Raw genomic sequence first — 27,468 nt, 5'->3', positions numbered from 1 at the left:
ATTGAGTTGAAACACATACTTTACTCACTTAACAAATGTGTTGCACATCCACCATGCGTCGGACACTGTGCAGGGAAATACGTGCACCATACCAAACCCAAAACTCATCCTCAACACAACTTAGTATCTACTTAGAAAAAGAAATCTCACACACACACACACACACACAACTCTGACTGCTCTATTTTATCAGCCATCCATCACCGAGATAATTCTGTCCAACAAACTACAACTCATTCTCGCACATCTGCCAATGAGCTCCAAGTTGGCTGGGCTGGAGTCCAGGTTGCAGACTGCAGGAGGATGGAGGTCTACTCGAGCTCACGGTGAGGCCAGGCTCAGAATGGACAACCGCAGGAGCTCGAGATGGGCTGACAGAACAGGCACACTCTCATTTCCACCTATGTTCCTGGCCGGACCAAGTCGTGGAGCTGTACCCAACATCAATGGATCAGGGGAATATATTCTGGGAAAGGAATTACAGAACCACACAGCCAAGGGCACAGATAGAGGAAGGGGGAAGAACAGGGGTCATGACCTAAGCAGCCACAGCCGTGAGAGCAAGACAAGTAAGTGATGCTGTGAGAACACTCAGACAGACAGAGCTGACCAGGTGACAGAGGTCTGGCAAGTCTTCCCTGAGAGAGTGAAGCTCAAAGTAAAATCTGAGAGACCAAGAGAAATGAAGTCAGCGAAAGGGGAGGTAAAAGACTTCCAAGCAAAGGAAACAGCATGTATAAAGTTCCAATGGCCAAAGGAGACATGACCAGCTCAAACCACTTAAGGAAGACCTATGGCTGGGCAGAGAGAGGACATGGCACATGGTGAGGACAGAGCATGTCAGGAGACTCGGGCTCCGGGTGAAGGAATGGGTCTTTACATAATGGCATAAAGCCACTGAATGATGTTAAGCAAAGAAGGACTTAGATTTGCCTCTTCCTAAGATCACTCTCTGCAGAAGAGAGAATATCCTGGTGGACCATTCAGGAGGCTACAACAAAAGTCCAGGCAAGAGATGGTCATGCCTTGAACTGAACAGGTTTTAATGGAGTATGAAGTGTTAAAGAGACATCATGTGGACAAACAAGCCCACCGTTCTGTCAAATCATTGCTGCCACAGTCACTACTTCCCTATGCCAGACCCAATGGCTATTCCAAGACCTCATCCTACTTTTCCTCCCTGCATTTTACCCCACTGACCATTCCCCGCCTCTTTTAATTATTCTCCTTCCTCAGTTTCTGACAAACTACCCCCTATCTCCTGGCTTTTGCTGTTTTTGCTCATCCTCAGTTCATTCTTTAAGTCCTGAAATATGTCCTATAATCTTTCATGACTCTAAACTTCCCTCCCTTAATTCCAAGCAAATTCATCCAATCTCATGTCCTAAATACCTCATTATGTTGATCTCCCCGTTATGGGCCTCCAGCCCAGACTTTGTTCTCAACCCCAGATCTGTATACCCAGCTGCTTCCTGGACATTTCCACTTGGGTGCTCCCATAGGCATCTCATACTCAATGTGTCAATTCACCCCCCATCCTGAAAATTCACCCTTCCATCCTGAAAATCCTATTCCTCCCCAGCTTCCCCATCTCCTAGAAAGCCACCAGCATCCATCCAATTATTCTAATATTAAACCCAAGAGCCAGTTATAATTCCTCCCATGCCTCACCCTTCCACATCCACTCAACACAAATACTGGTACAACTGCCTCCCAAAATATTGCTCAGATTTATCTACTCACCCCTCATGCTACCACTGCTCCAATGCAGGTCCCCCATGCCTGATCTGTAGGACTCGTAACTGATTCCCTAAACTGCATGCCCAGCCCACCCTCCATGACAACAGACAAGATTTAAAATACAAACATGGAAGACATACAAATGGCTAAAAGACACAAAAAATGTTCATCATCATGAGCCATCAGGGAAATTGAAGTCAAAACCACATTGAGCTATCACCTTACACCAGTTACAATGGCCAAAATTAAAAGGACTGGAAACAACAAGTGTTGGAGAGGCTGTGGAGAAAGGGGAACACTTTTACACTGTTGGTGGGAATGCAAGTTGGTGCAGCCACTTTGGAAAACTGTGGAGATTCCTTAAGAAATTGAAAATAGAGCTTCCCTATGACCCTGCAATTGCAATACTGGGTATTTACCCCAAAGATACAGATGTAGTAAAAAAGAAGGGTGATCTGTACCCCAATGTTCATAGCAGCAATGGCCACAGTCACCCAACTGTGGAAAGAACCAATGTGCCCTTCAACAGATGAATGGATAAAGAAAATACAGTACATATATACGATGGAATCTTACACAGCCATGAGAAAGGATGAATACCCAACTTCTGTATCAACATGGACAGTTCTAGAAGAGATTATGCTGAGTGAAATAAGTCAAGCAGAGAAAGTCAATTATCGTACGGTTTCACTTAATTGTGGAGCATAAAGAATAACATGGAGGACATTAGGAGAAGGAAAGGAAAAGTGAATTGGGAGAAATCGGAGGAGGAGACAAAGCACGAGACTGTGGACTCTGAGAAAAACTGAGGGTTTTGGAGGGGAGGGAGATAGGGGGATGGGTGAGCCTGGTGGTGGGTATTAAGGAGGGCATGTATTGCATGGAGCACTGGGTATTATACAACAACAATGAATCTTGGAACACTGAAAAAAACAAAGATGTTAAAATAAAATATAAACATGACCTTGCCACTCTCCTGCCTAAAACCATTCAGTGGCAGCCCCTTACGCTCAGAATAAAGTTCAACTTTTTTTGGGGGGTGAGGGTATGAAAGAGAGGAGTGCACAGAGGTAGAGTAGGAGGGAGAAGCAGACTCCCCACTGAGCAGAGCACCCAGTGAGCTGACTGAGCCACCCAGGCACCCCTAAAGTTCAATTTCTTAACAGGGTTTACAGACCATTTGGTCCTCTGACCCCTGCCTTCCTTATGTGCCTTGAATATATTCATCCTCTCTGGAATCCAGACATTGTCCAACGTTTCCCTCTGCCTGAAATACTCTTCAGCCCCCAACAGCATCTTACATGGCTATTTTTCCAGCTAAAATATAAATTTCCTAAGGACAAAAACTCTGTTCATTTATTGTTAACTGCCAGCCATCAGCACAGGGACTACCCCCTTAACACACAATGTTCCTGTAAAGTGAATGGGTGATCCTTCAAGTACATCTAGAGGACCCCCTCCCTCAAGCTGCCTTTCCTGACACCCTTCCATCCTCCTAAGCTTGGGTGTTACCTTTTAGGTATTTTCAGAGCAGCCTAAGCTTTCCCCATGATGGCATCATCTATTCATTTAGCCACACCCTCTAACTCTTGCCCCTGTTAACATGTAAGCTCCATGAAGGTAAGAACGCTCTCTGTTGCAGGAAGAAGCTTTGGGAGCTACAGTGAATCAGAAGCAGCACTGCCCTGAAAGAGGTCCTGAAGACAAATGAAGCCAAGAAAGCAACTGAGGGAAAAGGTCCAAATAAAGCAAACCATGTATGAGACTCAGGGGAACGCAGAGGACAAATATGGGGTGGTAGGGGGTGGGGGGTTACTGAGGTCATTGAAGGGGGAATGAAAACATGTGAATGAGACTAATGTCTGTCACTGAGGCCAGAGAGCCCCCGGACTGGTTACATAGTGATACCCTCCTTTTATGCAGAAATTCACACAGGTGAGACAGTCTCTCCACACCTTTTTTAAAAATACACCAATTTCCACTGAAATCCCTTCCACATTAATGAAGAGATAGTCTCTTGGACATTTTTACTCATTGCCACTTTGTTTCAAGGGGCCGGACTACATTTAAATAAAACCTGAGGGGTACATTAATGCCTTTCATAATGGACAGGATTTCATCAGAGTCAGTCAACTCCTTTCCAAGTTATTAAAGAACAGCCTTTTAAATGCAAAATGCTAAGTACTTAAGTTAAAGGAGAAACCTTCCTTAATTCAGTCAATTAAATACAATAAAGATGCTAAGGGGACAAAGCGAATCAACTCTAGAGGCAAACCCAAGCAAATTCAAACATTAAACCTGAAGAAGTTAAAGGATTACAGATTCTCTGTTGACAGGCAAAAATATGGCTTCACTGGATCTTCCATCTCTTGGTTATTAACAGCAGACAATGCCACATCCGTCACCAAGCCTGAACCAAGGACCTTTTGCCTGAGGTTAGGCTTCTAAAGCACCCACTCAGCACATTCAGATTCTTAAATATGATGTTCCCTTCGCTATTTTTCTCCACCTGACTCAGAGCAGGTTGTAATCTGGGGAAGGAGCTGCCCTCTCCCAGGGCGAAGGCGGGCAGCCCTGAAGGGGGACAGGCTACACGGAGGCTGAAGGATCTGCTCTCCGGGCCTCCAGCCCTTCAGAGCAATGGTCTGCACATCAGAAGGGTGACAATCCATTCAATCCATTTATTTTTTTTTTTTTAAAGATTTTATTTATTTATTTGTCATAGAGAGAGAAGCGAGAGCAAGCACAGGCAGACAGAGTGGCAGGCAGAGGCAGAGGGAGAAGAAGAAGCAGGCTCCCTGCCAAGCAAGGAGCCCGATGTGGGACTCGATCCCAGGACGCTGGGATCATGACCTGAGCCGAAGGCAGCCGCTTAACCAACTGAGCCACCCAGGCGTCCCCCATTCAATCCATTTAAGTGGGGCAGGGTTCAAAAAATAGGGAAAAACAGAGAAAGAGAAAGGAAGACCTGGGGTAGGCCGTGCCTCCAAGGACACAGTGGTAGTGGCACTGATCCAGCTGGCCTCTGGTAAGAGGACAGGGATGTCTCTTCTGCAGCAGCTGAAAGGGGCCATCCGTGGATAAGCAATTAGAAAAGGAATAGTAATTACCATAGATATGACAAAGAGGCCTGCAGGACAGGGAATTCTGTCAAAGCCCCTAATTCTTGGAAATGAGCAGAAGACTCTGGATGACACAAGTCCCTCCTCATGAATTATATAGGGGGCCATGCATAGTATGTTCTGGGCATTGCTTCATCAGAAGGGACCATTCGTGGTGGGGACAGCAAGTCCCCAGGAGCTATACAGGCCCCATATCCCTAAAGTTGGAAGCAGAAATCCAGCATGTATGCCAGCAGCTGCACATGGGGACTTGGTTTAAGTGGGAGGCCCCCAGGAACACAAGACAGCTGGGCAATCATACAGAGAGTTGGGAGAACTTCACAGAAACAGGACATTCACATTGGAACATGTAGATGCCTAACAAGGTAAGTGCAGTCCTAGGGGAGGCCTATGATGGTCTAAATTGCATCCCTGAAACACCAGATGTTGAAATCCTAATCACCAGTATGTTAGAATGGGACAGAATTTGGAGATGGGGTCTTTCAAGTGGTAATTAAGTTAAAATGAGGTCATTAGAGTAGGCCCTGCCCCTCCATGATTGGTGTCCCTAGAAGAAGAGATTGGGCTACAGACATGCACAGAGGGAAGACAATGTGAAGACCCAAAGAGATGAAGGTCTTCTACAAGCCAAGACCCGAGGCCTCAGAAGAAACCAACCCTGCTGACACCTTGACCTTGAAATTTCAGCCTCCAGAATTGCGAGAAAAGTTCTGCCAAGCACCTCAGACCATGGTGTTTTGTTATAGTCGTACTGCCAAACTAATACAAGAGGACAACAAAAATAAAGACCAAGAGCTGGGAAAACACAAGACACACTGACTTGGGTCGTTTGGCCAAAGCTAAGGAAAAGAGGGATTAAACCAGAAAATTTCCCTGGAGGCTAGGAGTCTGGCCTGGATTTCAAACAGGGGAGCCACTTGGAATCGACAATTCCTGCTCGGTTAGTAGGGTTTGGAGGAGAGAAGAGATGCGGGCAGGGACAGCAACTGAGGCCCTTTAGCAATTCTTGAGGGTATGAGAACATGAACTTCCACTTGAACCTGCATTATCGGGTAGATGGCAATACCAACAACTGAGATAAAAGAGACAGGAAAAAATGTGAGGAGGAAGTGAAACCCAGCCTTGAATGCTCTGAGTTTGCACATATTTAGGGGAGGAAAGCCGGGTGGAACCCACCTCCTCTTCTCACCGGGAGCTGATGATACCACACCCCTAGCTGAGCTTGGGGCCACACATGTGCAAATACACACTCCCATTTGGGACGCCATGTTTACAAGCAGTGATTTCTTTTTCAATTATCCTAATACACGACACCACAACAAACCAACTTAACCCTAACACAACAGTCTTGAAACAGAAGCCCAAGAGGTAGGAACAAAAGTTGAATGACCCCACTTCACATTCAGATCCCTAGTTACTCCCAAAAGGCTCAGCACCCCCCACTTCAGTTGCAATGGGGCAGATTCACAGCTCTCCAGCAAAGCTGTAGGAGCCTTCTAATGTTTGCAAATTGGGAAAGTTCAAGAAAGAGTCAACCATGTTGGGGGCGGGGAGGGGAGGCGTTGCGGATTGGGTGCGAGGGCGGCTCTTAGAATGTTGTGGTCTTGGACCACTTAGGAAAAACATCATCAGAAATCACTTTCAACACCCACGACTTCTTTAGAAGGAGAAAAACAGTAAAAAGCACTGCGTATTGGAAAAGAAAGTTGTACAAATGATTTTATTTCGTGCCCCATCATTTACTCAGCACAGGCTTGGGTGACACCTCCTGATTAGGTTTAATTTTAAGCCAGCAAGCACACCACATACCCTATTGTCAGAGAAAGTTCCATTTCTCTCCCAGCCTGATGGGTGACTATTGTAATGTAAAACCCTGGGATTTAAATAACACAAGCGGATTCTATTATGAGAAGAAAGGTTTATATTTTGGAGTCTTTTTCCTTCAAAGGAGCCCAGATACCAAACCGTGAATTACCTGAAACAATGGGCTCCCATGATCAGCACGTCCCCCTTGCTTTAGGAAAAAGACTACTTGCCTGAGGACCAGGACTCCGTGATCCAATTATCTCTCAGAAATAGTCCCAGGCTCTCAAAGTTAACACTGGTTAGGAAAACCAGAGAAGGGCAGAGACCCGGCTTACCCCTGAGTGGCCCCTGATTCCTCCACCGGGACAGCCTTACCCGGGCTCTGGGGTCCACCCCTTCCCCCAAGGCCTTGGCTCCCACAGACTTAACTGATGACCCAAAATCCATGTTAATCTCTAGGGAGAGATTCCCAAGAGGGTGCAAGGCTCACAGGAGGGTCATATCCCCCAGGAAACACAGGAAGAAAGCAATTCAGGCCAGAGGGAGAACACCTAAGAGTTACAGTCTCCTAGAAGTCTCCTAGACCTTCAGACACTCTCAGATACCCAACCAAGAGCTGCCCACACACCTGCCATGAGGTCTGGTTCTATGGACCCCACTGACAACATGGGACTCTTCTTGATGTCCCTAAACAACAGCGTCCCTTAAGAGACATTTCTGAATAGGACTATGAGCCAGGTACTGTGCTAGAGATAAAGAACTAGTTTCCATCCTCTAAATGAGCCCATGTCTGGTCTCAGATAGCTCCATGAAGGAACATTTGTCCTGCAGCATGCTACACACCGCCAAGTGTTAAGGCAGGACCTAAGATCAGGAATGATTTCCAGTAGGAGGTGACCCTGTGCAAATCTTGAGGATTGTGTCTCAAGACAGGTTTACCAAAGAACTGAATACTACATCGCACACACCCATATAATATACAAGAGTCTTAAAATCCAACTGATCAGACAACTCCCCAAGGAATGGGACACAATACAAAATGAAATAGCATCACCGTGAGGATCTCAGGTTATGTCCTCCACGGAGTACGCTCCAGAAATTTCCAAGACAAATTTCTTTGTGCCTCAGCCACCTGAAAGAGGGGTCCATAGTACCAAGTCTGTCCTGTACCCAAGCCAGGCTGGCTTAAACAACAAAAGCACTCACTACCATACTCCTCTTCATAAGAGGTCATCCTGCCCCCAGTTTTTCCTGCTTTGATCATGGGAATCCTCGATTTCAAAGGAATTCCAGGTAATGAATCTTCTAACCATCCAGAAGGAATGGCAGGGCAGTGGGAGGAACAGCATATTCAACTGCACACTCTAAATTCTATTGCATGGGACCCAATGGCATAGAGACATCTCCAATGAGGTCCCCAGACCTACTGAATCTGAAACTAAGTAAGGCAGAGTCCAATAATTTGCATTTCTAACAAACTCCAAAGTGAAGATGATGGTCTTGGATCCCAGGTTGAGAAACACTGCTCTAGGGGAACATTTCCTTGGTCACGGGGCTGGAAGATCATGACGACACCGGAGAGGAAAAATCTGTGTCCTAAGATGGCTGACCAAGCCAGCAAGAAAGTCCCAGTCCCTGTCCCAGGGCTCTTCCGGTTCTTCTCCATGCTCCGCCTCCCGCACACACCAGAAGTGCCAAATATGCGGAAGTAGAAGTGTATAAATTACCCCCTCCCCTTGCTTGTGCTCAGGGCTCAGGCCTTTGGAGACCATTCTCCTCTGAGCCCCCCAGTGCTAAATAAACCTTCTAGCCTCCAACATTTCTGAGTGCCTCCTGGTTCTTCCATCAGGAGATCCAGTCCTGGTTCTGCAACAACATGATCACAACAGGATCTGCTAACACTGACCAAGCACTTATCCAAAGTCAGAAACTACACCCAACAACTTACAAGAATCATCTCATTTAATCCTCTGAACCAGCATTCCACAGAGGAGGAATCTGAGCTGCAAAATGTTCAACAGCTTAGCGGCTGTCAAAGCAGGGAGCAGGAGAGCTGAAATTTGAACCCAGCCTCTCTGCAGGGTCCTAACAACTTCACCTCCCAGTGCAACTCACTGACCTTTGCCTGGCGATTCCAATGCCAGACTACCGTGAGCAGTTCCGAGACACCCTGACATCAGAAAAACATTCGCCTTTGAAACTCAGCATTACTCAATACAGTCTGAGTAACACTATATCATCTCTTTGTGGAAAACCCATCTCTAGGATTCCTTCAGCTCTCCCACCTGTACTTCCTCCTCCCATCACACAGCACTTATGGCCGGGCAGGCGGACTCTCCAGCTCTATCACAGAAATCTCCGCTGGCCCCAGCAAAAAAGCTCCAGGTTTGGGGCACACTCCTGGTCTGACTCCCACTTGGGTACACATCCCTGGTTTCCCCGACCTTGTTATACACCCCTATGCTCACCCCCACTTCGGTGGGCACTCATAGTTAGGCCCCTTGTGGTCTACGCCTCTCATTGGGCCCCTACTTTGGTTTACATTCAGTCTCCTACCTCTAGCCGAGAATGAGGCAGCAGCAAGGGCAAAGACCTCCAAAGCTTCCACAGTTTCCAAAACAGATTGTTGGGTCCATCAGGGAGGGAAGACAGGGCTATAAACCCTAGAACTGCTGCACAGACCAAACCGCAAGCTGGGTAACCCTGACCTCACACACAAAGTAAGGGGGACCAACATGCACCCCCACACACACACCAGCCCTTCACTTCCCAGCTCAGACCCTGCACTCTCAGATCTGGCCACACCCACACTCCCACACGCTGTTAGGATCTCAGCAAGAAAGGGGAACTGGGACAGAGACAAGGAACAGATGTGGGGCTTCACTCTTGCTCAGGGCAGAAAGCAGCTTCAAGATGTTTTTCCCTCCTCTCCACTTCTTGTCAGTTCCCAACCCCTGCCAAACTGCAGAGATCACTGTTTGAAATTAGAAGCGCACGCCACATGCACAGCTGACTAGATTTTTCCCTCCTGATTCAGTGGTGCACAGGAGGAATTTTCTCCCCCACAAAGGAAACCATCCAACAATTCAACTCGACAAGCATTTAGTGAGCACCTACCATGTGTCTTGCGTTGACACGGATCACTTAGGGGAAGTTAAACAGTCCCTGTCATTTGGGAGTTCTGCCACTTCCATGGTCCTCATTTTGTCTTGCCCTGCCTGGAATAACTTTAGCCCCTCCTGCGAAGTGTGGATAATAAATCTCACCCCAAACAGTTGATATGAAAATTCAACAGGACAAGAGTGAAAGAGTGATGGGAAGAGGAACATGAGACCACTTTGCCTCTTACCCAGCTTTGAGGACATAGGAGTTTGTGTGATGGTATATAATTTGGTGTCAAGTTGAAAAGTGTAGGGTGTCAGGGAGTCTGAGGCAAGGAGAAATCAGCTTTGGTAGAGGGACTGCCTGCAGGCTATGTATGTTGGACTGAGGTCTCCGCGCTGGACAGAGATGGGTACAGAAGATTTGAGGGAGGAGCCCGAGAACACTCTGGGTCAACAGAATGAATCCTGGCCTACGGTGGCCAGGATGATGGGAGAGGAGGGACCAGCCTGGCAAGATGGTTTTGGCTCCCCTTGAGAGGTGGGGGGAAGTCGGGGATCTCTGGAAAGGCCCCAGAAGGAAGTCTGGCTTCAGTCAGAAGCCAAAGGGTCAAGGACAAGACAAACTGCATCCATGAATCTTCGCTGACGGAGAGCGACAAATCCCCCCAAACAACCTGGAGACCCCCACAGGATTCCATCTGTGCCGGCCCAATGGCTCCTTTTGGGGAACGGCAGGGGGAAGGGGGCAGTCTCCGGACTCTCCACTCAATTTCCAACATCAAAGAAATTAGAAATAAACATTCAATACTTCAGGGACTGGTTTACATTAGAGGAAATCAGCATGGGGAGAAAAATCATGTAGTCATTTAAAAAGATTATCATGAATACTGTAGAAACACAGAAAAATGCTTCTGACATGTTAAGTGAAAAACAGCAGAACCCAAAGCATTATGTGCACCATTGCCAAGAGCACGGTGCAGTAGAGGGAACACAGGCCCAGGAAGAACCAAATTCTGACGCTGACTACAGCTTGGGAGCTGGGAGACCGTAAGTGGGGTTCACCTCTATTCCCTTGAGGATAAGGACTTTACTGGGTTGCTAAGGGTTTCCAATTGCATGACACAGTGCAAAGCTCAAGTCCCCCACTCCCACAGTGTATGCAGAGTGAGCCATAGTTCTTTGGATGAAATTAGGTTTCTCAAAAAAAAAAAAAAAATGTTTTAGGGGCACCTGGGTGGCTCAGTGGGTTAAAGCCTCTGCCTTCAGCTCAGGACATGATCTCGGGGTCCTGGGATCGAGCCCCACATCGGGTTCTCTACTCAGCAGAGAGCCTGCTTCCCCCTCTCTCTCTGCCTGCCTCTCTGCCTACTTGTGATCTTTCTGTCAAATAAATAATTAAAACTTTTTTTTTTAAGGTGTTTTGTTTTGTTTTAGAAAACAAAGGGTGAGCTTCTTGAAGGGAGGGGCTAGGTCTTGCTTACTGCTGTGTCCTCACCCCTCAATAAGAGCAGGACGAAGGTGACAGGGTAGTGGGTAGTTTATTAGGACCATCATATACAGATGTTTAAAAGGCAGTTAGGAGGGGCGCCTGGGTAGCTCAGTGGGTTAAAGCCACTGCCTTCGGCTCGGGTCATGATCCCAGGGTCCTGGGATCGAGCCCCACGTCGGGCTCTCTGCTTGGTGGGGAGCCTGCTCCCTTCCTCTCTTTCTGCCTGCCTCTATGCCTGCTTGTGATCTGTCAAATGAATAAATAAAATGTTTAAAAAAAAAAAAAAAAAGCAGTTAGGAAATGCTTATCTCTAGCAAATACCAAGAACTTGACCATGATCAGGCCATTTCTTCTCCATGAAGAAAACATTACTGCTCAAGGAAGAGAGCACCAGAGCAAGCATCTGCAAGTTCACAAACCAATGAGCATAAGCAGAAGGCCAGCAGCATCTTTGCACCATAGATATGTGTGAGTCCCGGCTGGTGACTGAAGAGGGAAGGCCCAAAGCTTCAAAGATCTCCCAGGACTAGCCTGAATCCTTCTGGAGTGTGGAAAAGCAACACAGAGCCTGGCCCTAGCTGGCCAGCACGAAGGCCTGAAGACTTCCCACCCATCACTATGCAGTAACTAGCCCTTCCCCTGGGGAAAGAGTCCCCAACATCATATACTCCAAGCACATGACTATTCAAATGGACCAGCCGTAGGGCTGCTCAGACTGAGGACCCAACAAGGATGACCCGCCCCGTAGAAAGGGTCCTCTGAGCCACAAAAGCCATTCCAGCACAGGGAAGGAACAGCACCATCCACACTACAGCTGGCCTAACCAACCGCCTGCTATACACACACACACACACACACACCACCCACTGCCATCTCCGAAGGACAATCTGAAGTCCCATTTTCTAATGGCTGAAACTCCTTCAAAAGCATTTCTGCTCTAATTTAGGTTCTGATCTTCCCTGAAACACAAATACACGGAAGCCATTCTGTCAACACAATGTGAATATGAAAGGGCCCCCAAGCTGGTAGTCAGACTGTTCTTTAAGGGGGAAGAAAGGGAGAACACGTCACTGAAGGGGAGAAGTGTAGTGAAGAACCGGGAATATGGGGCCAGTAGAGACAGGCCTTCTGGGTTCCGCCATGTTGCTGGGATCCAGGGCTGCTACTCTGCAGGAGATGGACTACAGGACCCAGCACGCAACCAAGATGAGTGAACTCCCTGGAGACCAACCTTCTCGGAGGCGGACAGTGCCAATATCATGAAAGGTGCCCCCAACCCCCACCAAGCTCCAGGTTCTTCCTCTGGACACCACTCCCCCACGCATCGGTGCTCCGCCATTTCAAGCACTGCAAAACTTCACTTCCCTCATTCCCTATCACCCACCACTTGAACACACAGGGGTGGCCCACCCCCCCAACACACACACACACACACACACACACACCCCTTAACCAACAGGAACCTAAAAGCAAGATGCAGTTGAAGTCAGCCAAGACGCTGAAGGGGAGGGAGACGAAGGCAACAGGGCAGCACGCTCTGGGCTCAGGCACTGTGCACCCCTTTACAGCAAGGCCCTAGAAGCTGCCAAGGCCTATTGGTTGGGTTGGGGGAGGGAAGCAGTTAAGGCAAATAACTGAAGGCATTTCAATTGATGGTGCTCCCCTGGTGACTCGCTGTTTCTTTATTGCAACACGCTCTCTATAAAAGCCGTTTTCCTCTCCCAGGATCTGCTTGGGCAACATGTGATGTCATCATAAATCATCTTTTTTTTTTTTCCTTTAAAATGTCAGCAGATTTCTTGGAGTTTCTAAAAAGCCAAAAGAGCCAGCACCATCTCCCAGTTTTGGCAGAGAAACCCATTTTCTTTCCCAAGACGTCTGTCTTCACTTTTTCCCCTTGCTTTCCCATAGGAGTCCTGCAGAGATAAAGCCTTGCAGAGTACAGAAAGTCACAGAAATCACTTATGAAAAAAGCCTTCCTTTCTACCCTTTCCAAATGCAGGCTCTTTCTCTTGCTCCCTTTTTTCCTCTCATCCTATTTTGGTGTACTTCCAGAGGAAGTGAATGTATAGCGAGCACTTTTAAACAAGGTCTAATACAATCCATGCCTCCCAGACACGGATGCCATTAATCAGAACGAAGGCTTTGTGTGAGAGAGGCCACAGGCTGGATGAGTGCCATGGACCAATAATACAGACAGGCCCCTACCTACCCACTCCACCCCTTGTTAGGGCTTGGCATTCATCTTTCCTTACCCTACCCCCTCCCAAACCCTGTGCCCAACATTCCCCCCAACGACCTTCTGCAAAAATCTTCTACTGCCGGAGGAAAAAACCTTCCTTTCATTCCAAGATCAATGGACCAAAAAGAAATAATCGTTGTCACTTTAACTGCAGAACCTCCAAAGCAAAAAGAACATCCAACCTGACTCAAAGCCACGGAACTCCTAGGGCCATGGCAGAGCCGAGTCTAGTACTGGCGGAGTTGTGGGTCTCATCACACTGGGTGTCTCTTAAGCAGATCTACTTTCTGGAAGACGTCCTCCAGAAAGAGCTCTGTAGATAGAGACCACGGCTGCCCTGTCACCTGCATGCAAGGCTCATACAGTGATGAAGATGGGGCTGGATTCCTAAAGGTCCTTCTTTTACGTTCTTGGGCCATAGCCAACGGTCTTACTCCCTACTCACACTAGAATCCAAACAACTAAAGACAACCAGAGCAAAGGAACTCATGGTGGGGGTGGTGAGGGAGGTTGCGGAGGCAATGAGGACACACCTACATTAATTCCTTTGGGGGGACGCCTGGGTGGCTCAGTTGGTTGGACGACTGCCTTTGGCTCAGGTCATGATCCCGGAGTCCCGGGATCGAGTCCCACATCGGGCTCCCAGCTCCACGGGGAGTCTGCTTCTCTCCTGACCTTCTCCTCACTCGTGCTCTCTCAAATAAATAAATAAATAAATCTTTAATTCCTTTGGGGCTATTATGAATGTTCCTAAGCACCCTTCCACCCCTCCCTAAAAGCAAATCCTCATGTCTAGTCTAAAATGCCTGATATCCTACCATTAGTGCTTGATTAATTGGACTTAATCACTGCTTAGGGATTCTTACAGCTATCAGCTATCTGTACGTAATTACGAGTATCTGTTGTGCCTTAGTAAGGACACAAGGGGAGAACAGAGGTACCGTAGGACAGTAAGGCATCAGAGCAGGTAAAGAACTTGCTACCTTGATAGGTGGCAGAGGGCCACTGGTCCCCACAGTTTAACCATATACAAGTGTAAGGTCCTCCAGAAACCCATCACACACACACGTGATGGAGTGGCCACACCCTTTGTTTCCACTCTGCTCTATGATCCCAGGTCCTTGTCATAAATAAGACAAAGGCAGGGGGCATTTAGGAGGAAAGAGGAAGGAAAACAAGACGCACAGAGGGCTGAGATCTTTGCTATTTTCCCTGATGTAGCTCAGGAACCTAAGAAAGGTCCAGACATGAACACGCACTATGTTTGCTGATAAACCAGAGGCCACGAGGATGTCAAGAAACAGCAGGAGGGGAAGTCACCCACCAGGGTGAGCTGAGCTGTGGCTCCAACCGGTTTGCCCTTCCCTACCATTGCTCTCACAACTGGCCCGTCAGACAAGAGTCTGTCCTCATCCTCCCTCCCAAACGGCTCATCCCGCTCACTTTTTCAGATTCAGCTCAGACTTGCTATCACTCAGGAAAGCTTTCTCACCACCCCCAGGATGGGTCGACCACCCCTCCTCCACATCATCCGTACCCTGCACCTTCCTCAGGATTCTATCACTTCCCTGGGTTGTAGTCACCAATCCCTGTATCTGTCTCCTCCGCAGAGAGTTAGTCCTCTTTGTAAAGATACCTCTAGGTATCTTTAATGCCTACCCTTCCCATCCTGCTGATAGCAAGCATTCAGTAACTGTTGAATCAGCTTAAACCTAATTGTTTAACTTTGAGTTAGTTTTTTGTTGGTTTGGGTTTGTTGTTGTTGGTTTTGGCTTTGTTTTCCATTTCAGAAGGTTTTTCCAGAGAGCTCTCTACCAGGTTTCCCAAACGCTGAAAAGAGAGAGAGAGAGAGAAAAAAACGAACCCAGAGAGAAGGGATGGTTTAGAATGGGAGAGGTCCATGTCAAATATGAGAAAAGTTATTAATTCAGGAGCGTCCCCTTTCTGTGATGAAGGAACTTTCTGGAATCGGTCTACAAGGCTAGACCACACCACCTGAGATGGAAAATACAGGAAAAGGGGTAAGACACCACCTCACTTAGCCAAGGCAGTCCAAGCCCCCTCATCTTCAGGAGGGAAGGAACTATAGACTATCAGTCCCTGATGCCTCCACAGCTGCCAGGGTAGTTTAGGGGGGCTTCAACGGATGAGAAGGACATTGCCCATAAGGACATATTAATGACTACAGAACAGCGGAAGGTCAAAGCCAAACCACAGCTCCCACAGCACCATGAAGAGGCAGGGAGCTTTTGCGTCTCCACCCCTCCCCCCAGTTCCACCCCCACCGTCTCCCCCTGCATCTGACACATGGCGGTGCTCTCCCTTGTGAACTGCAGAGTCTTCAAGATTTTCTAAGTTTTGATCTTTATAAAATGACCCTTCAATTGCAGAGAGCAATTGATCTTATCACCCAAAGAGAAAAGTCCCATGGAGGCTTCACCCACAGATCCAAACTAACCCCGGCCCACGCAACACCGCCCCTAGAACTGCTGATGCCCTCACTGCATACTCAGAGCAAACTGAAGATGGGAGGGAAGCAAAAACCTCCCCCATATAAAGCTAAATACACAAGGCAACAGCCCTCCAAATCCTCTCCTGTCGAATGCCTTATTACTACCTTTTGCAATCTCGCAGCCTCGCTTCTGGAAAGTTTCAAAGTCACCACCAACCAACCCTTTCCAATGCACAATGGCATTTAATAATTGCTTATGGTTCTCGCCTGGGAAGCCAGGCAAGCACCCACAATTCATTACACGTGTGACCTTTCAAGCCCTCAGCCCCCAAATGATTTTCACTCACTTTAATCTGACTCCGATTCAAAACAGATCTGCTGTCAGCAGCCTGAATTCTGTAGCCCCTTAGATGGGCAGTGCCTACGGCTAATCTTTTAGTGCCTTAATCATAAAATGCAGCACTTCCCCAGCTGTTTTCACCCCAAATAGCCAGAAAAGGGGCTGAGCAGGGTGTGAAAAATGAATTATGAACTCCAAAGTAGTATTTCATTAAGCAGGATTGAACGCTAAAACTTTAACTGTGCTCTCTGCAATCGAAAGGTCATTTTATAAGAAAAAAAAAAATCAAAACTTGGAAAAGTTTGAAGACTGTACAGTTCACAGGGGAGCTCACCACCATGTGCTAGATGGACAGGGGAGGGGAGGAGACACAAAAGCAGTGGTCAGCGGAAAACGTTTTCTTAAACCACGGCCACTTCAGGTTTTTGCAACGTGATGCTGAGCACATTCAACAGGTTTACAAATGCACCGCATTAGCCCAAATTTAGTGGGTGTTAATTGGAATCAGAGCTACAGTCGTTACCACCGACATGTTTCTAAATACTACCCAGTAAATTTTTGTCTGTTTCAAATTCCCTCTGACAGCCGGCAGTGAAAACCCACAAGCAGGCACCTAAAAAAGGTCTTACGTATGTAGTCTCCTAGTAGGTGCACAAAAGGACGTCTGTGTATGGATCTGGCCTATGTCTGCACACACAGACACATGTATGGGTAAACACGCGATGGAGGCGCACGGCTTGCCCATTTTTAGAAGGCAGACGTGTGCAAGGACACACACACTCAGTCCCCCTGCACCTTCCTTCTTACTGATGCACCTCCACAGAAAGCAAAAAGGGCCTCTCTCTCAGTGTGACAAAAACATTCTAGTTTATACTGAAAGGGGTTTATGGTGCAACATATGTGCCTTTTTCAGATGAGCTGTTTCCCCTCCTTTCTCTCTGGCTTGCTTCACTCCCTTTCAGGTAAGCCTTGTTTCAATTTAAAAAACAAAATTAAAATTTCCTCCAGAACAGAGCATTTAAGGGTCAGCCAGGAAAAGATCTGCAGTACATGGAATCCGAAAGGAAGGAGGAAGGGGCCTAGGCAAAGGAGAGAAAAGTCTGGAAAAAGAACCGTCAGCTTGCTTGAGTTCCCTCGGAAAAATACCACTTTCATCGTCCTAATCACTCATTAGTTCATTAGCTTTCGTGGAAAGAAAAGAGTTGGCTTTGTGTCCTGAGTCATGAATCTAGCTCAAGTAAGAAAAAGGTGGCTGTCTGGCCTCGAGGTCCCACATATTTTGCCCATCCCCATCCTCCGATGATAATTTTTTTAATATATTTTTTAAAGATTTTATTTATTTATTTGAGAGAGAGAGAAAGAGTGAGAGAGAGCATGAGCGGGGAGACGGTCAGAGAGAGAAGCAAACTCCCCATAGAGCTGGGAGCCCGATGTGGGACTCGATCCCTGTACTTCGGGATCATGACCTGAGCTGAAGGCAGTCGCCCAACCAACTGAGCCACCCAGGCACCCCTCCGATGATAATTTGAGGACTTCCCCGGGTCCCCGTAGTATTGTCACCTTGCGGGGGTCTAGTCCAATGTAAAATAAACACTACAGTCAGCTTCTACAGCAGTGAGCCAGGAGGAAGCTTGAAGGCAAATATGTTTACCAAAGACTAAATGACACCAAAGGACAGTGTTTTGGCCCCAGCAGTAGATCCTCATGCAATCCACCTCCCTCCCATCTGCCCCAGCCCCATCCACATAGACCCAGTTGATCTCATTATTCAAGTTAGTATCAGCTAAGGAGCCCTCATGCTCTCTCCCCAACTCCCAACACACACACACACACACACTCTCTCTCTCTCTCTCTCTCTCTCACACAAACATTCTCTCTCTCGCTCACACACATGCACACACTCACACACACTCTCACACACTCACTCTCACATACACTCACACACTCACTCTCACACACTCTCTCACACACACTCACACTCTCACACTCTCACACACACAGTCACTCACTCTCCCATAGTATTGGGACACACCTATCCCTAAACATACAGTTAACATATGTTTACATACCACACCAACAGTGTCCACTAGGCTTGCTATGTGCCTATCTGCAAATGCACCACAAAGCCACACAAAAACACAAGTTCAGCCAACACACGTTTAAGGTTCAGAACATGCCCTTCCTCAGCCACACCATGAGTGCACGTGCACAGTGCATACACATACGTCACACAATGCCAACCCCTTTAGGGAGGGCAGGGTACACTGACTAGGAGACAAATCTGTCTCCCAGCCACTTAGAGTTGGATGGGGGGGGATGGGATTCAGTGAGCCCAGGCCTCCTCCGCAAAGGGCTAGAAATATCTGTAGAGGAAAAACCAAAAAAAATAGTAACTTTTTGATGTAGAAATCCATGTACCCCAGTGCCCCCAAAGGCCTCCCTCTTCTCATAACCACATACTGTCTTACAGGAGCCCATCAGAGGGTCTGTGGGTTACTCCTGGTTACCCAAGCTGGGTCTGCACAGCAGCACGTCAGCATTACCTGAGAATTCGTGAGAAATGCAGAGGCTCAGGACCAAATCCAGACCTACTTCATCAGACACTGCATTTTAGTAAGACCCCCCCAGAGGATGTGTGAACATACTCAGGTTTAGGAAGTATGTTTTAAGAATCGGCCCCCCAACACCCAGGACATTCTCCAATGATATCGCCCTGTCCCTATCAGCCTTTTATGTCCAGACTGCCCAGCTCATGCCCAAGCCAAGGAGGCAGCAGGGCATTCCTCCACTGTCAGACCTCCCGCCCCCTCACCCCCCCCTTGTCTTTTACCAGCAGTAACTGGAGTTAACAGCACAGCCTCAGGTGTCCAGACTCGCCTGCATCTCTAAACCCACCAGGAGCTCAGTGATACTAACAGTTTTCCCCCCACTAATTGTCTCATCACTCCACAACTGCTGCTTTTTATTTCATTATGCTCCTCATCAGTCTCAGATAGGAATATAACCGAAAAAGAAATTGGAGGGGAACAATTTCAATATTTCAAAACACATGCAAATCAACACCCAGAATCCTACCCGGAGTGTTTTTATTGAGACAATTCTGTGCTTGTCTGAGAGATGACCTTATAATAAATAAATTCATATCTTGCAAAGGTAGATTCTCTCCCAACCTTATAAAGCTAATTATACCAGCACAACATAACATTTTCCTAAATGCCTGATAACCTCATCCTGTTACTCAGGAAATATTATTTTTAAATAGGTGTGATAGGTACAAACTGAAACGCTCGGATTTCAATTCCAGCCCCAATTCCCGGATCCCCTCTCTGAGTAATTTAAGGACTTCCTCCAGATACTTTTTCATATTCTTTTAACTGACATTTTATCTTTATACAGTATCTCACAGAATGAGCACGCACTAAGACAATGACAGCCAAGAAGGCCTGTCATTTCTCATTCCGACAAAGACAGATGTCTTACACTGGCTTATGCCAATAATAGATCCAACAAAAAACAAAAGAGACTACACCTGCCGCTGATGTAAAGGCACCAATTCACATTTGTGACACTCATTTGTCAATTAACAGATTTCTTCCATTGTTGACACACGAGACTTAAAAGATGTGGGCTCGAATGTGATGAATTAAAAAAGACAGATGAGTAAGCTATGAGCTGCAAAGTAATGCTATAATGTGCTTTAGATATGAATATCAACTGACACCCCTGACAGGCCATACAAGGTTTTATTTCATTTTGCACTGTATCCAGGCTTCATACTTTGTCTTCTTTGTTCGCTTTTCATCAAGCTCCTAACATCTCATTCTGACAGCCAGAGACATTTAAGGCACTTTCGTTTCAAATGCAAGTTAGCGTACTTGATTTGTCATTAAAATGCAAAACGATTGCAGGTAAATGTAGGTATGCTTAAAAGGTTGGATCTGCAAAGGAAAAGCTGAAAATGGTTTGGGTTCCTCGCCTGACCTCTTTCCCAAGCTTTGCAACCTCTGGGACCCCTCTCGGCACCCGCTCTGGCAAAGGCCTGCCCCCAGGGAGCCTCCGGAGCTCTGTGTCCCAGCAGCGACCAGGACTGGTGTACCAACTCAGGGGAGCCAGGCCTGGGTGAAGTGGACCTTTCCCCTCCCCACAGATGTTGGACCGATCTTAAGTTTATCAGTATTGGAACCAGCATTCAGCCTCTGGAGAAGCAGTAGAGACAGGCTTAGGTCAAAAGGCCCCGAAAGATTCTTCCCATCAAGCCCCCATCCAAAGCCCCATCCGACAGCCTACAGGGAAGGAGAAAACTCCACACCCTGGACCTTCCTGCGGTCAGATGGGGACCTCAGGGGGAAACGTTGTTACCATGACTTTTTATTCAGTAAATTCCACTCTTCAGAAAATTATCTTCAAGAAATAGTGAGAACAGTGAAGCCACAATTTATAGGCAAAGATGATCATCACAGCATTTCTTATTAACACCTAAAAGTGGAAACCGGTATTTAAATATATGTAAATAAGAAAACGGCTCTATGATGGTGCATCCGTGGAACAAATATTATACAATCACTGAAAGACCACATTACCAGACAAAACTGAATCACATGATAACATTAAGAGGGGAAAAAGCAGATACAAAACTGTATATACAGCCTGAACCTAATTTGGTAAGAAGTTACGAACAATCTAATGTCAAAAGTAGAATTAGTGGTTCATTGTTCAGCAATAAGATCACAAGTTATTTCATTCTGCATATTTTTTCATGTTTTTAAAAATCTGTATGAAACCAGTATATATTACGTTATAACCAGAAGAAAGCACCAGCAATGCTTGAAAAAACTAATTTTAAAAAGTAAACATTTCTTGGGTCCGATTTCCTGTTCCCTAGCACCATCTTACCATTTGCACTTTCTAGGTCTCCATTTCCTTTGTTAAAAGAAAGTATTAAACCAGCGTTTTTCAAACTATTCCATAGAACCCCAGGGTACTGCAAGGGGCTTCTGAGATTCTTCAAGTGACTGAATTTGAATTTAACATATGAATTACTTTAGCCATTTTTTTTTTTTACTTTAGCCATTTTTTTAAAACCATAATTTAAGTCCAGTATGCACTCTCAAACATGTTAGGTACCCAAATTTCAACACCCTAGAGGGCAACAGCCTATGTATGATTTTGTACTGCCAAATTAATTCCTTTTGTACAGACGTTGACGTTTCTTCTTAAAATTGTCTATTAAAGAATATCCTGATATTTACAAGATGACATTTGGGGGGGAGGGAGAAAAATTTACCATTCGCAACTATTTAACTTGGTTAGCCTTAGGTATTGCAGAAAGACAAATCCAAGAATAATGTCAACGCTAGGACTGCTAGAAAACAGCACTTGTCTCTAACCTCACTGCCAAACCTCGTGCGAGATCACCTCAAAAGCTTCATCACTTTTGGTGGCTCCCTTCAGAAAATATTAAAACCCTTATCCCAAAATGTTTTGGGTTTTTTTTTTTTAAGATTTTATTTATTTATTTGACAGAGATCACAAGTAGGCAGAGAGGCAGGTAGAGAGAGGGAGGAAGCAGGCTCCCTGCTGAGCAGAGAGCCTGATGTGGGGCTTGATCCCAGGACCCTGGGATCATGACCTGAGCTAAAGGCAGAGGCTTTAACCCACTGAGCCACCCAGGCACCCCCCAAAATGGTTTTTCTATATAGAACTGTTTGACAAGTAAGTATTCTGCCACCAGAAAAATAACGTGGAAAATCACTCAATTCAACCACCCTACCTCTAAGTCTCCTGCTGACCACGTGTGGTTCCATAAAGCACAGTGTGGGGTACCATGGGGAGAGTGGAGCATGGTAAGTGGGGTCCAGGTGAGTCCTGGCTTTCAGGTGTGCCCTGTGACACTGGGCATAGTATTTCTCAATCTGAGCCACAGGTCCCTTATCGCTTAAAGGAGTATAAAATCCTCAGAGTTGGAGGGGTCCGAGGAGATAGCTGGGTAGCTGCAGAACCATTCGTGTTCTATCATTACCACTGTTTGGTCTATGTGGGAGGAGGGGCGGGAGAACAGTGGGCAAGGCAGCGTGGCACCAACAGTTCACAGGGGCAACAGACGGAAGTGCTTTCAGACAGTTCCTAATAGAAATGTCTTCACTAATAAAATCCAGAGCCGTCTCGCTCTAGATGACCCAGCCCATGCTTCTCTCCTTGCCTTCTCTACCATCTCACTTTATACTCCACAAGTACATTTTTCCTTTAGTAGTAAATCATTTTCAAATCTCCACGTTCTACTGCCCTGCACACTGCTTAAATGTGATTTTTTTTTTTTTTTTTTTTTTTAGTTATCCTCTGGGAAGAGGCTCCAACAAGCCCCTTTAAAAAAAAAAAAGCTAACAGACCCCGTTAGTTACAACAGAACCATTCAATTCAATGTAGATCAGAAATTACATAAAACTTGTGGTAAAGCCAAGAAAATGAGAGGGGAGCAACTTAGTTTTAGAATACAGTCACATGTTCCTTACAAGGAAACACACTGTAGGACTAGTGTAGGACTCCTTTTTCATCTGGACACAAGTCACAAACAACGAATGCCATAGGACCCCAAGCTCAATAATCCTAAAGCTAATTCTGCTCAAAAACTAAAGGATCAAAAACGAAGTCAACTGTTTCTGATATAGCCAGCTCTTTTGGTATATCACCTACAGGAACAAAACTCTTTTACATTTAGTATTTCATTTGATCTGTATAACCTCAATAGAGGAGCCCACTACCTCCATTTGGAAATTAACACAGATTAAATGACTTGCTCAATATCTCAGGGTAATTTGTGATGGACTAAAGACTAACCATCAGGCATCCTGTCTCATGAGCTCATTGCTTTTCTACCAGATCAGACATGTGCCTGAACTCCTCTGGCTTTTTGGTCTCCAACAATGACTGAGCTTCAAATTAACACAAGTTCGGTTGCTCATTCACAAGATTTTAAAAAATAAATAAATAAAATACATACATATAATGCTAATAACCCATTATAGGATGCTAACTAAACCTGTTGGGATATTCATTTTGCAATCTACATGTACATCAAGTTAGGCTGTTCACCTTGGACTAGTGTTCTGACAATCACATCTCAGAACTGCAAAAAATAACTATAGTTACGTGGTACCTAGCAATTGACAAAGCATATGCACTCAAATATCCTATCTCCTGTGTGACCCAGAGACCTTCTCCAAAGTTAACAATATTCTCTGCCTGTAATCAACAGGGAGAAAAGCCTCATGCCCCATAAAGGGCTGTCCAGAGACAACGGCAGCAATGGGACTGGCACACACCTGAGGGGGATCCAAGAACCGTAGCAGGGTCCCACCCCACCCAAGAACCCTCTTATTTGAGCGCAAGGGAGTTTCTTGTGTTTTGTTGCTCATCCTCCTAAAAAAAACAGGAAAATAAAAGTTAATGCGGCCTAATTTTCTACAGACTTTCAAAACACTAATATTTGATGTATAGACTCCAAAGGCTACGGTGTTTATCTCCCCTGAAAAATGAGGAGGGCAAATTTAAGTTTGGGGACAAAAGCCTAACAGCACCAAACTCATGAGGTGAAGAGGTGGTGGCCTGAAAGACAAGTTCCTCTTCTCTACCATTTAGTTACCAACCTACACTAGTTTACCAGATAAAGAGGACAGCAGTGAATTAGGATTAGGGGAAACACGACGGAATTCAATAAGGTGTAGGAGCTAAGCATGTAGGTTTTGAGGTTGGGGTCTGGGCTCCTCACTGACCGGCTAGCTGCAAGCCATTGGCAAAGTTCCTTCCCCTCCACACACTTCAAACCGTGAACGCCTAACTTGCCTTAAGGACTTAAGCAGACCGAGGAACGGTCACTGCGCTCTCTTTTAAAGTAATATCGTGTTTTTAAGCATTCATTTTAGCAAGTGAGAAATTCCCAAATTAAGACAGCATTTTCCGACAGAGGGGCACCTACGTATGACATGCGTAAGTCCGCCCTGGGCTCTCCTGAAAGCAGCTGTCCTCCCATCCTGGAAAAGCTCACATTCCAAAGGGAGGCAGAGCTACTGCAAAGGCCCCAAGGCATTCCCAGAACCAATCATGTGCAAGTCAGGGGAAGGGATGCACCCCGAAGTGGCAGTCTTACAGAAACTGCGCAGCATGGGACAACAGTATCAAGTGCAATTTCTCAAAGATGAGATTTCAAGTTTTGGTTCCTCCCCTTCTGAGTAAGCCCCGGGGCCAGCCTGCAGGGCCTTGCTGGGTGCTAAGTGGCCCAGCATGCTTATAGCAGGAGTCATGGAAGAACTGCATTAACTGTGACCCTTCAAACAGCATAATTGCCATGTCTATGTGTCAGGGCCGACACTCAGGCCTGCAGAGCCTGGGAACGGGCTGCCCTCCACCAGCTGGAGCTGGCTTGTCTTCGCCACATGCCTGTCACTCCAGGGTGAGGGTTTGAGGGGGAGAACACATACCTCCCCCCACCCAAGTCCGTCCTTGATTGGCCTCCACCATGGACTCTGGCCTGGCTCATTTCTCTCCCCACTGGACTGCTATATCACAGAACCACTGCCATTCTGCACAGCACAGGAGATACATGTCTGCATGGATGGCCGGGAGCTTGCCATCCTCTCCAATTTCTCTCCTCTTGGACTCCCACAAAACTCCTCAGGGCACAGACACCAGGATCTCACCGTCTCCACTCCGGACAAGCCCAGTTCCAAGGCGCTAGCATCATGCAAGCTATTTGCCCTGCCCAGAAATAACTCTGCTCTCTCTTCAAGCTGTGCCTCAAGTCCCAAGCTTTTCCTCAAATTTCCTTTGACCAAGTCCTCCCTCCTGAAGCCTTCTTGAGCATGAAGATCAATAGTATACTCGTGGCACTAAATTCAAGTGTGTTGTCCTGTGGCTAACTAGGGCTATCACTTAACTTGACCTAGGTCAAGTCCCTGTTTCAGCCTTTTCCCTATGTGGCTTCCCATAGCTGCTCACTAACTCAGAGAGAACAAGCTTCCCAGACAGCAAACAGTAACTATCCTCCCAATAAGAGAGAACTAGTAAGTTCTCAAGGTCCTCTGGTTAGATTTGACAGTGGCCCTGTGTAGTTCTAGTAATTTAACCCAGATTCACTTTATATTCACACTGAACATGTAAGCTTTTAAGGGGAACACATCTCTAAGCTCCAGGTGCTGGAATAACTCAGCCTGCACAGAATATTCACATGTCTACAACAAGCAGAAGGGACCTCTGAAGAACAATGACCCAAGGTCCAGATAGCCTGGGGGGAACCCTGCCATTCTGAGCACTCTCCACCTCCACTTAGCTGAATGGTCATCTATGGTCATGACTGTGAGCCATCCAAAGACCATGAAGACTATTGACAGAGAGGTGCATCCCTGGAGGGACCCAGTTCTACATGGCAGCAAGAAAGAGAAAGACCACTGTAAGCCTGCTGGCATCCTCCAAGACTTAAGTCACCCCAGTCCTGCCTTCCACTCACCAGCTAAGAAGAAAGAAGAAAATTCCCTGCAGTCATCCTTCTGGGGCCCTGTGTCACGGTCTGGAACAATGCAGTACTCTACAGAGGCGGGACACTTGACCAAAGAACCTTTGGGAGTCATCACCAGGCTCCATTTTTCTATACCACAGGTCAGGTTCTTACCAGAGCCCTGCCTCCAAGAACAGAATTCAAGAAACTAGTTTGTTCTATCTAATTACAACTGGAAGGATGATTGGCTTTCCATGAGCTTGGTCTGGCTCAGGTATCTGAGAAGAATTCACAAGAGCCAACCAAGACAAACCCACAATTCAACAGTCCCCACAGGAGAAGACATCCCACCCTCCTAAGTTCACCCTCAGGGTCGTCATCACCCCCTGTTCTTGGGAGGTGTGAATCCAGAAGATCAGGCTACCACACGGATGTACTCTGAGGGGAGAGGGAATCCATTCTGAAAAATAAGCCCCGGAAACAAACTCCCCACCAGGCAAGGCCAAGGTAGCCCCTCACAAACGGACATGCCAGCAAGCAAACGCCCAGTCATTCGGCTTCTCAGAAAGTGGGAAGCCTTTTCCCAGCAAAAGTTCTCCACTAACTCTGTCCCCTCTCTCTTGCTCTTCCAGCCCATAGTGACTTTTCCTTGGTTCCCTCAACAGGGAAACCAAACCAACTGCTGCCAAACCAACTTAAGAAAAAGAAGTCACTAGAATGTCAAGAAATAAAGCACCTCGCAACACACATATTTAAATATCTCCACGGGTGTAGGTCTCAGTGCAACAGCAAAGAGTCTGGGGGAAACAGTGTCTCTGCAAACAGCAGTTTATTTGAAAAGAATACATCTAATTTATCTCCCGTCCTGTTACTTCCTTAGCAGTACGGAAAGAAAATGAAGCCAGCTCTGATGGGGGCAACTTTAATTTTGCAGTATTAAAAATGAAAAGGGGCTTCCTTTGCCATCATCCTAGGCTCTTCCCACTCACATCTGCTGCACATCTGAGCACCATTCAGGAGAGTCAACAGCATTAACCAGCAGGGGCATGGAGTCCACAGGGACGAAACTACTACAGATGTCACATTCGGACAGCGGTCAGCAACACAAGTGTCTTTCTCCGCACGTCTGCTATCACTCCCCTCTCTTTACTGCCTCTGCCGGGAGCTCCCCGTAGGGTACCCTCACTGGAGGTATGCCATATAGAGAATGCATCTTTTCTTCGGTAAACAAAGCTGTACCTAGGAATCATCCAGCGTCTCACTGACCCATATCCAACTCAGGCCAGAGTTCCAGAGACCATCTTCCTCCACCCACGATCCAAGTCTTTCCCCCTCGGATCCATACATTTGTTACTACAATAATTTGAGACTTCATCAGAAAGGCCATTAGGCTGGCAAACTTTCAATAATTTAAGTGATTCCTTGTATATAAATATTTCATATCAGAAATCGATTTCCAATGAAGTACGCATGAAGAATGACCACACAGAGTGGTGTCCAACTACAGCCTGTTGTTCCCAGATATGGGCGGCGTGATGGTGCCTCTGAAAAACTCAATTCCACACGAGGCCCTGCAGGATTCTGCCTACGCACCGCCTAGGTACAAGTAAAACGCCTGCCTTTAACTCTTCTTTCGCGTCACAGCAGAAACAGAGCCAATGGAGTCTTCGGGATGAAGGGCGAAAT

The 27,468-nt window shown here is 46.6% G+C and overlaps 1 protein-coding gene across 2 annotated transcripts in view; it reads right to left on the bottom strand.

Annotated features, from left to right (window-relative positions):
* LRMDA (leucine rich melanocyte differentiation associated) overlaps window positions 1-27,468 on the bottom strand; it is a 1,048,937-nt gene that overhangs the window by 1,005,510 nt on the left and 15,959 nt on the right. The window lies entirely within an intron of this gene.

The sequence above is a fragment of the Mustela putorius genome, unplaced genomic scaffold (genome assembly GCF_011764305.1).
Source record: "Mustela putorius furo isolate JIRA1106 unplaced genomic scaffold, ASM1176430v1.1 tig00000698_pilon_pilon_pilon, whole genome shotgun sequence".
NCBI classification, from domain to species: domain Eukaryota; kingdom Metazoa; phylum Chordata; class Mammalia; order Carnivora; family Mustelidae; genus Mustela; species Mustela putorius.
This window is presented reverse-complemented; position numbering and strand designations above follow the sequence as displayed.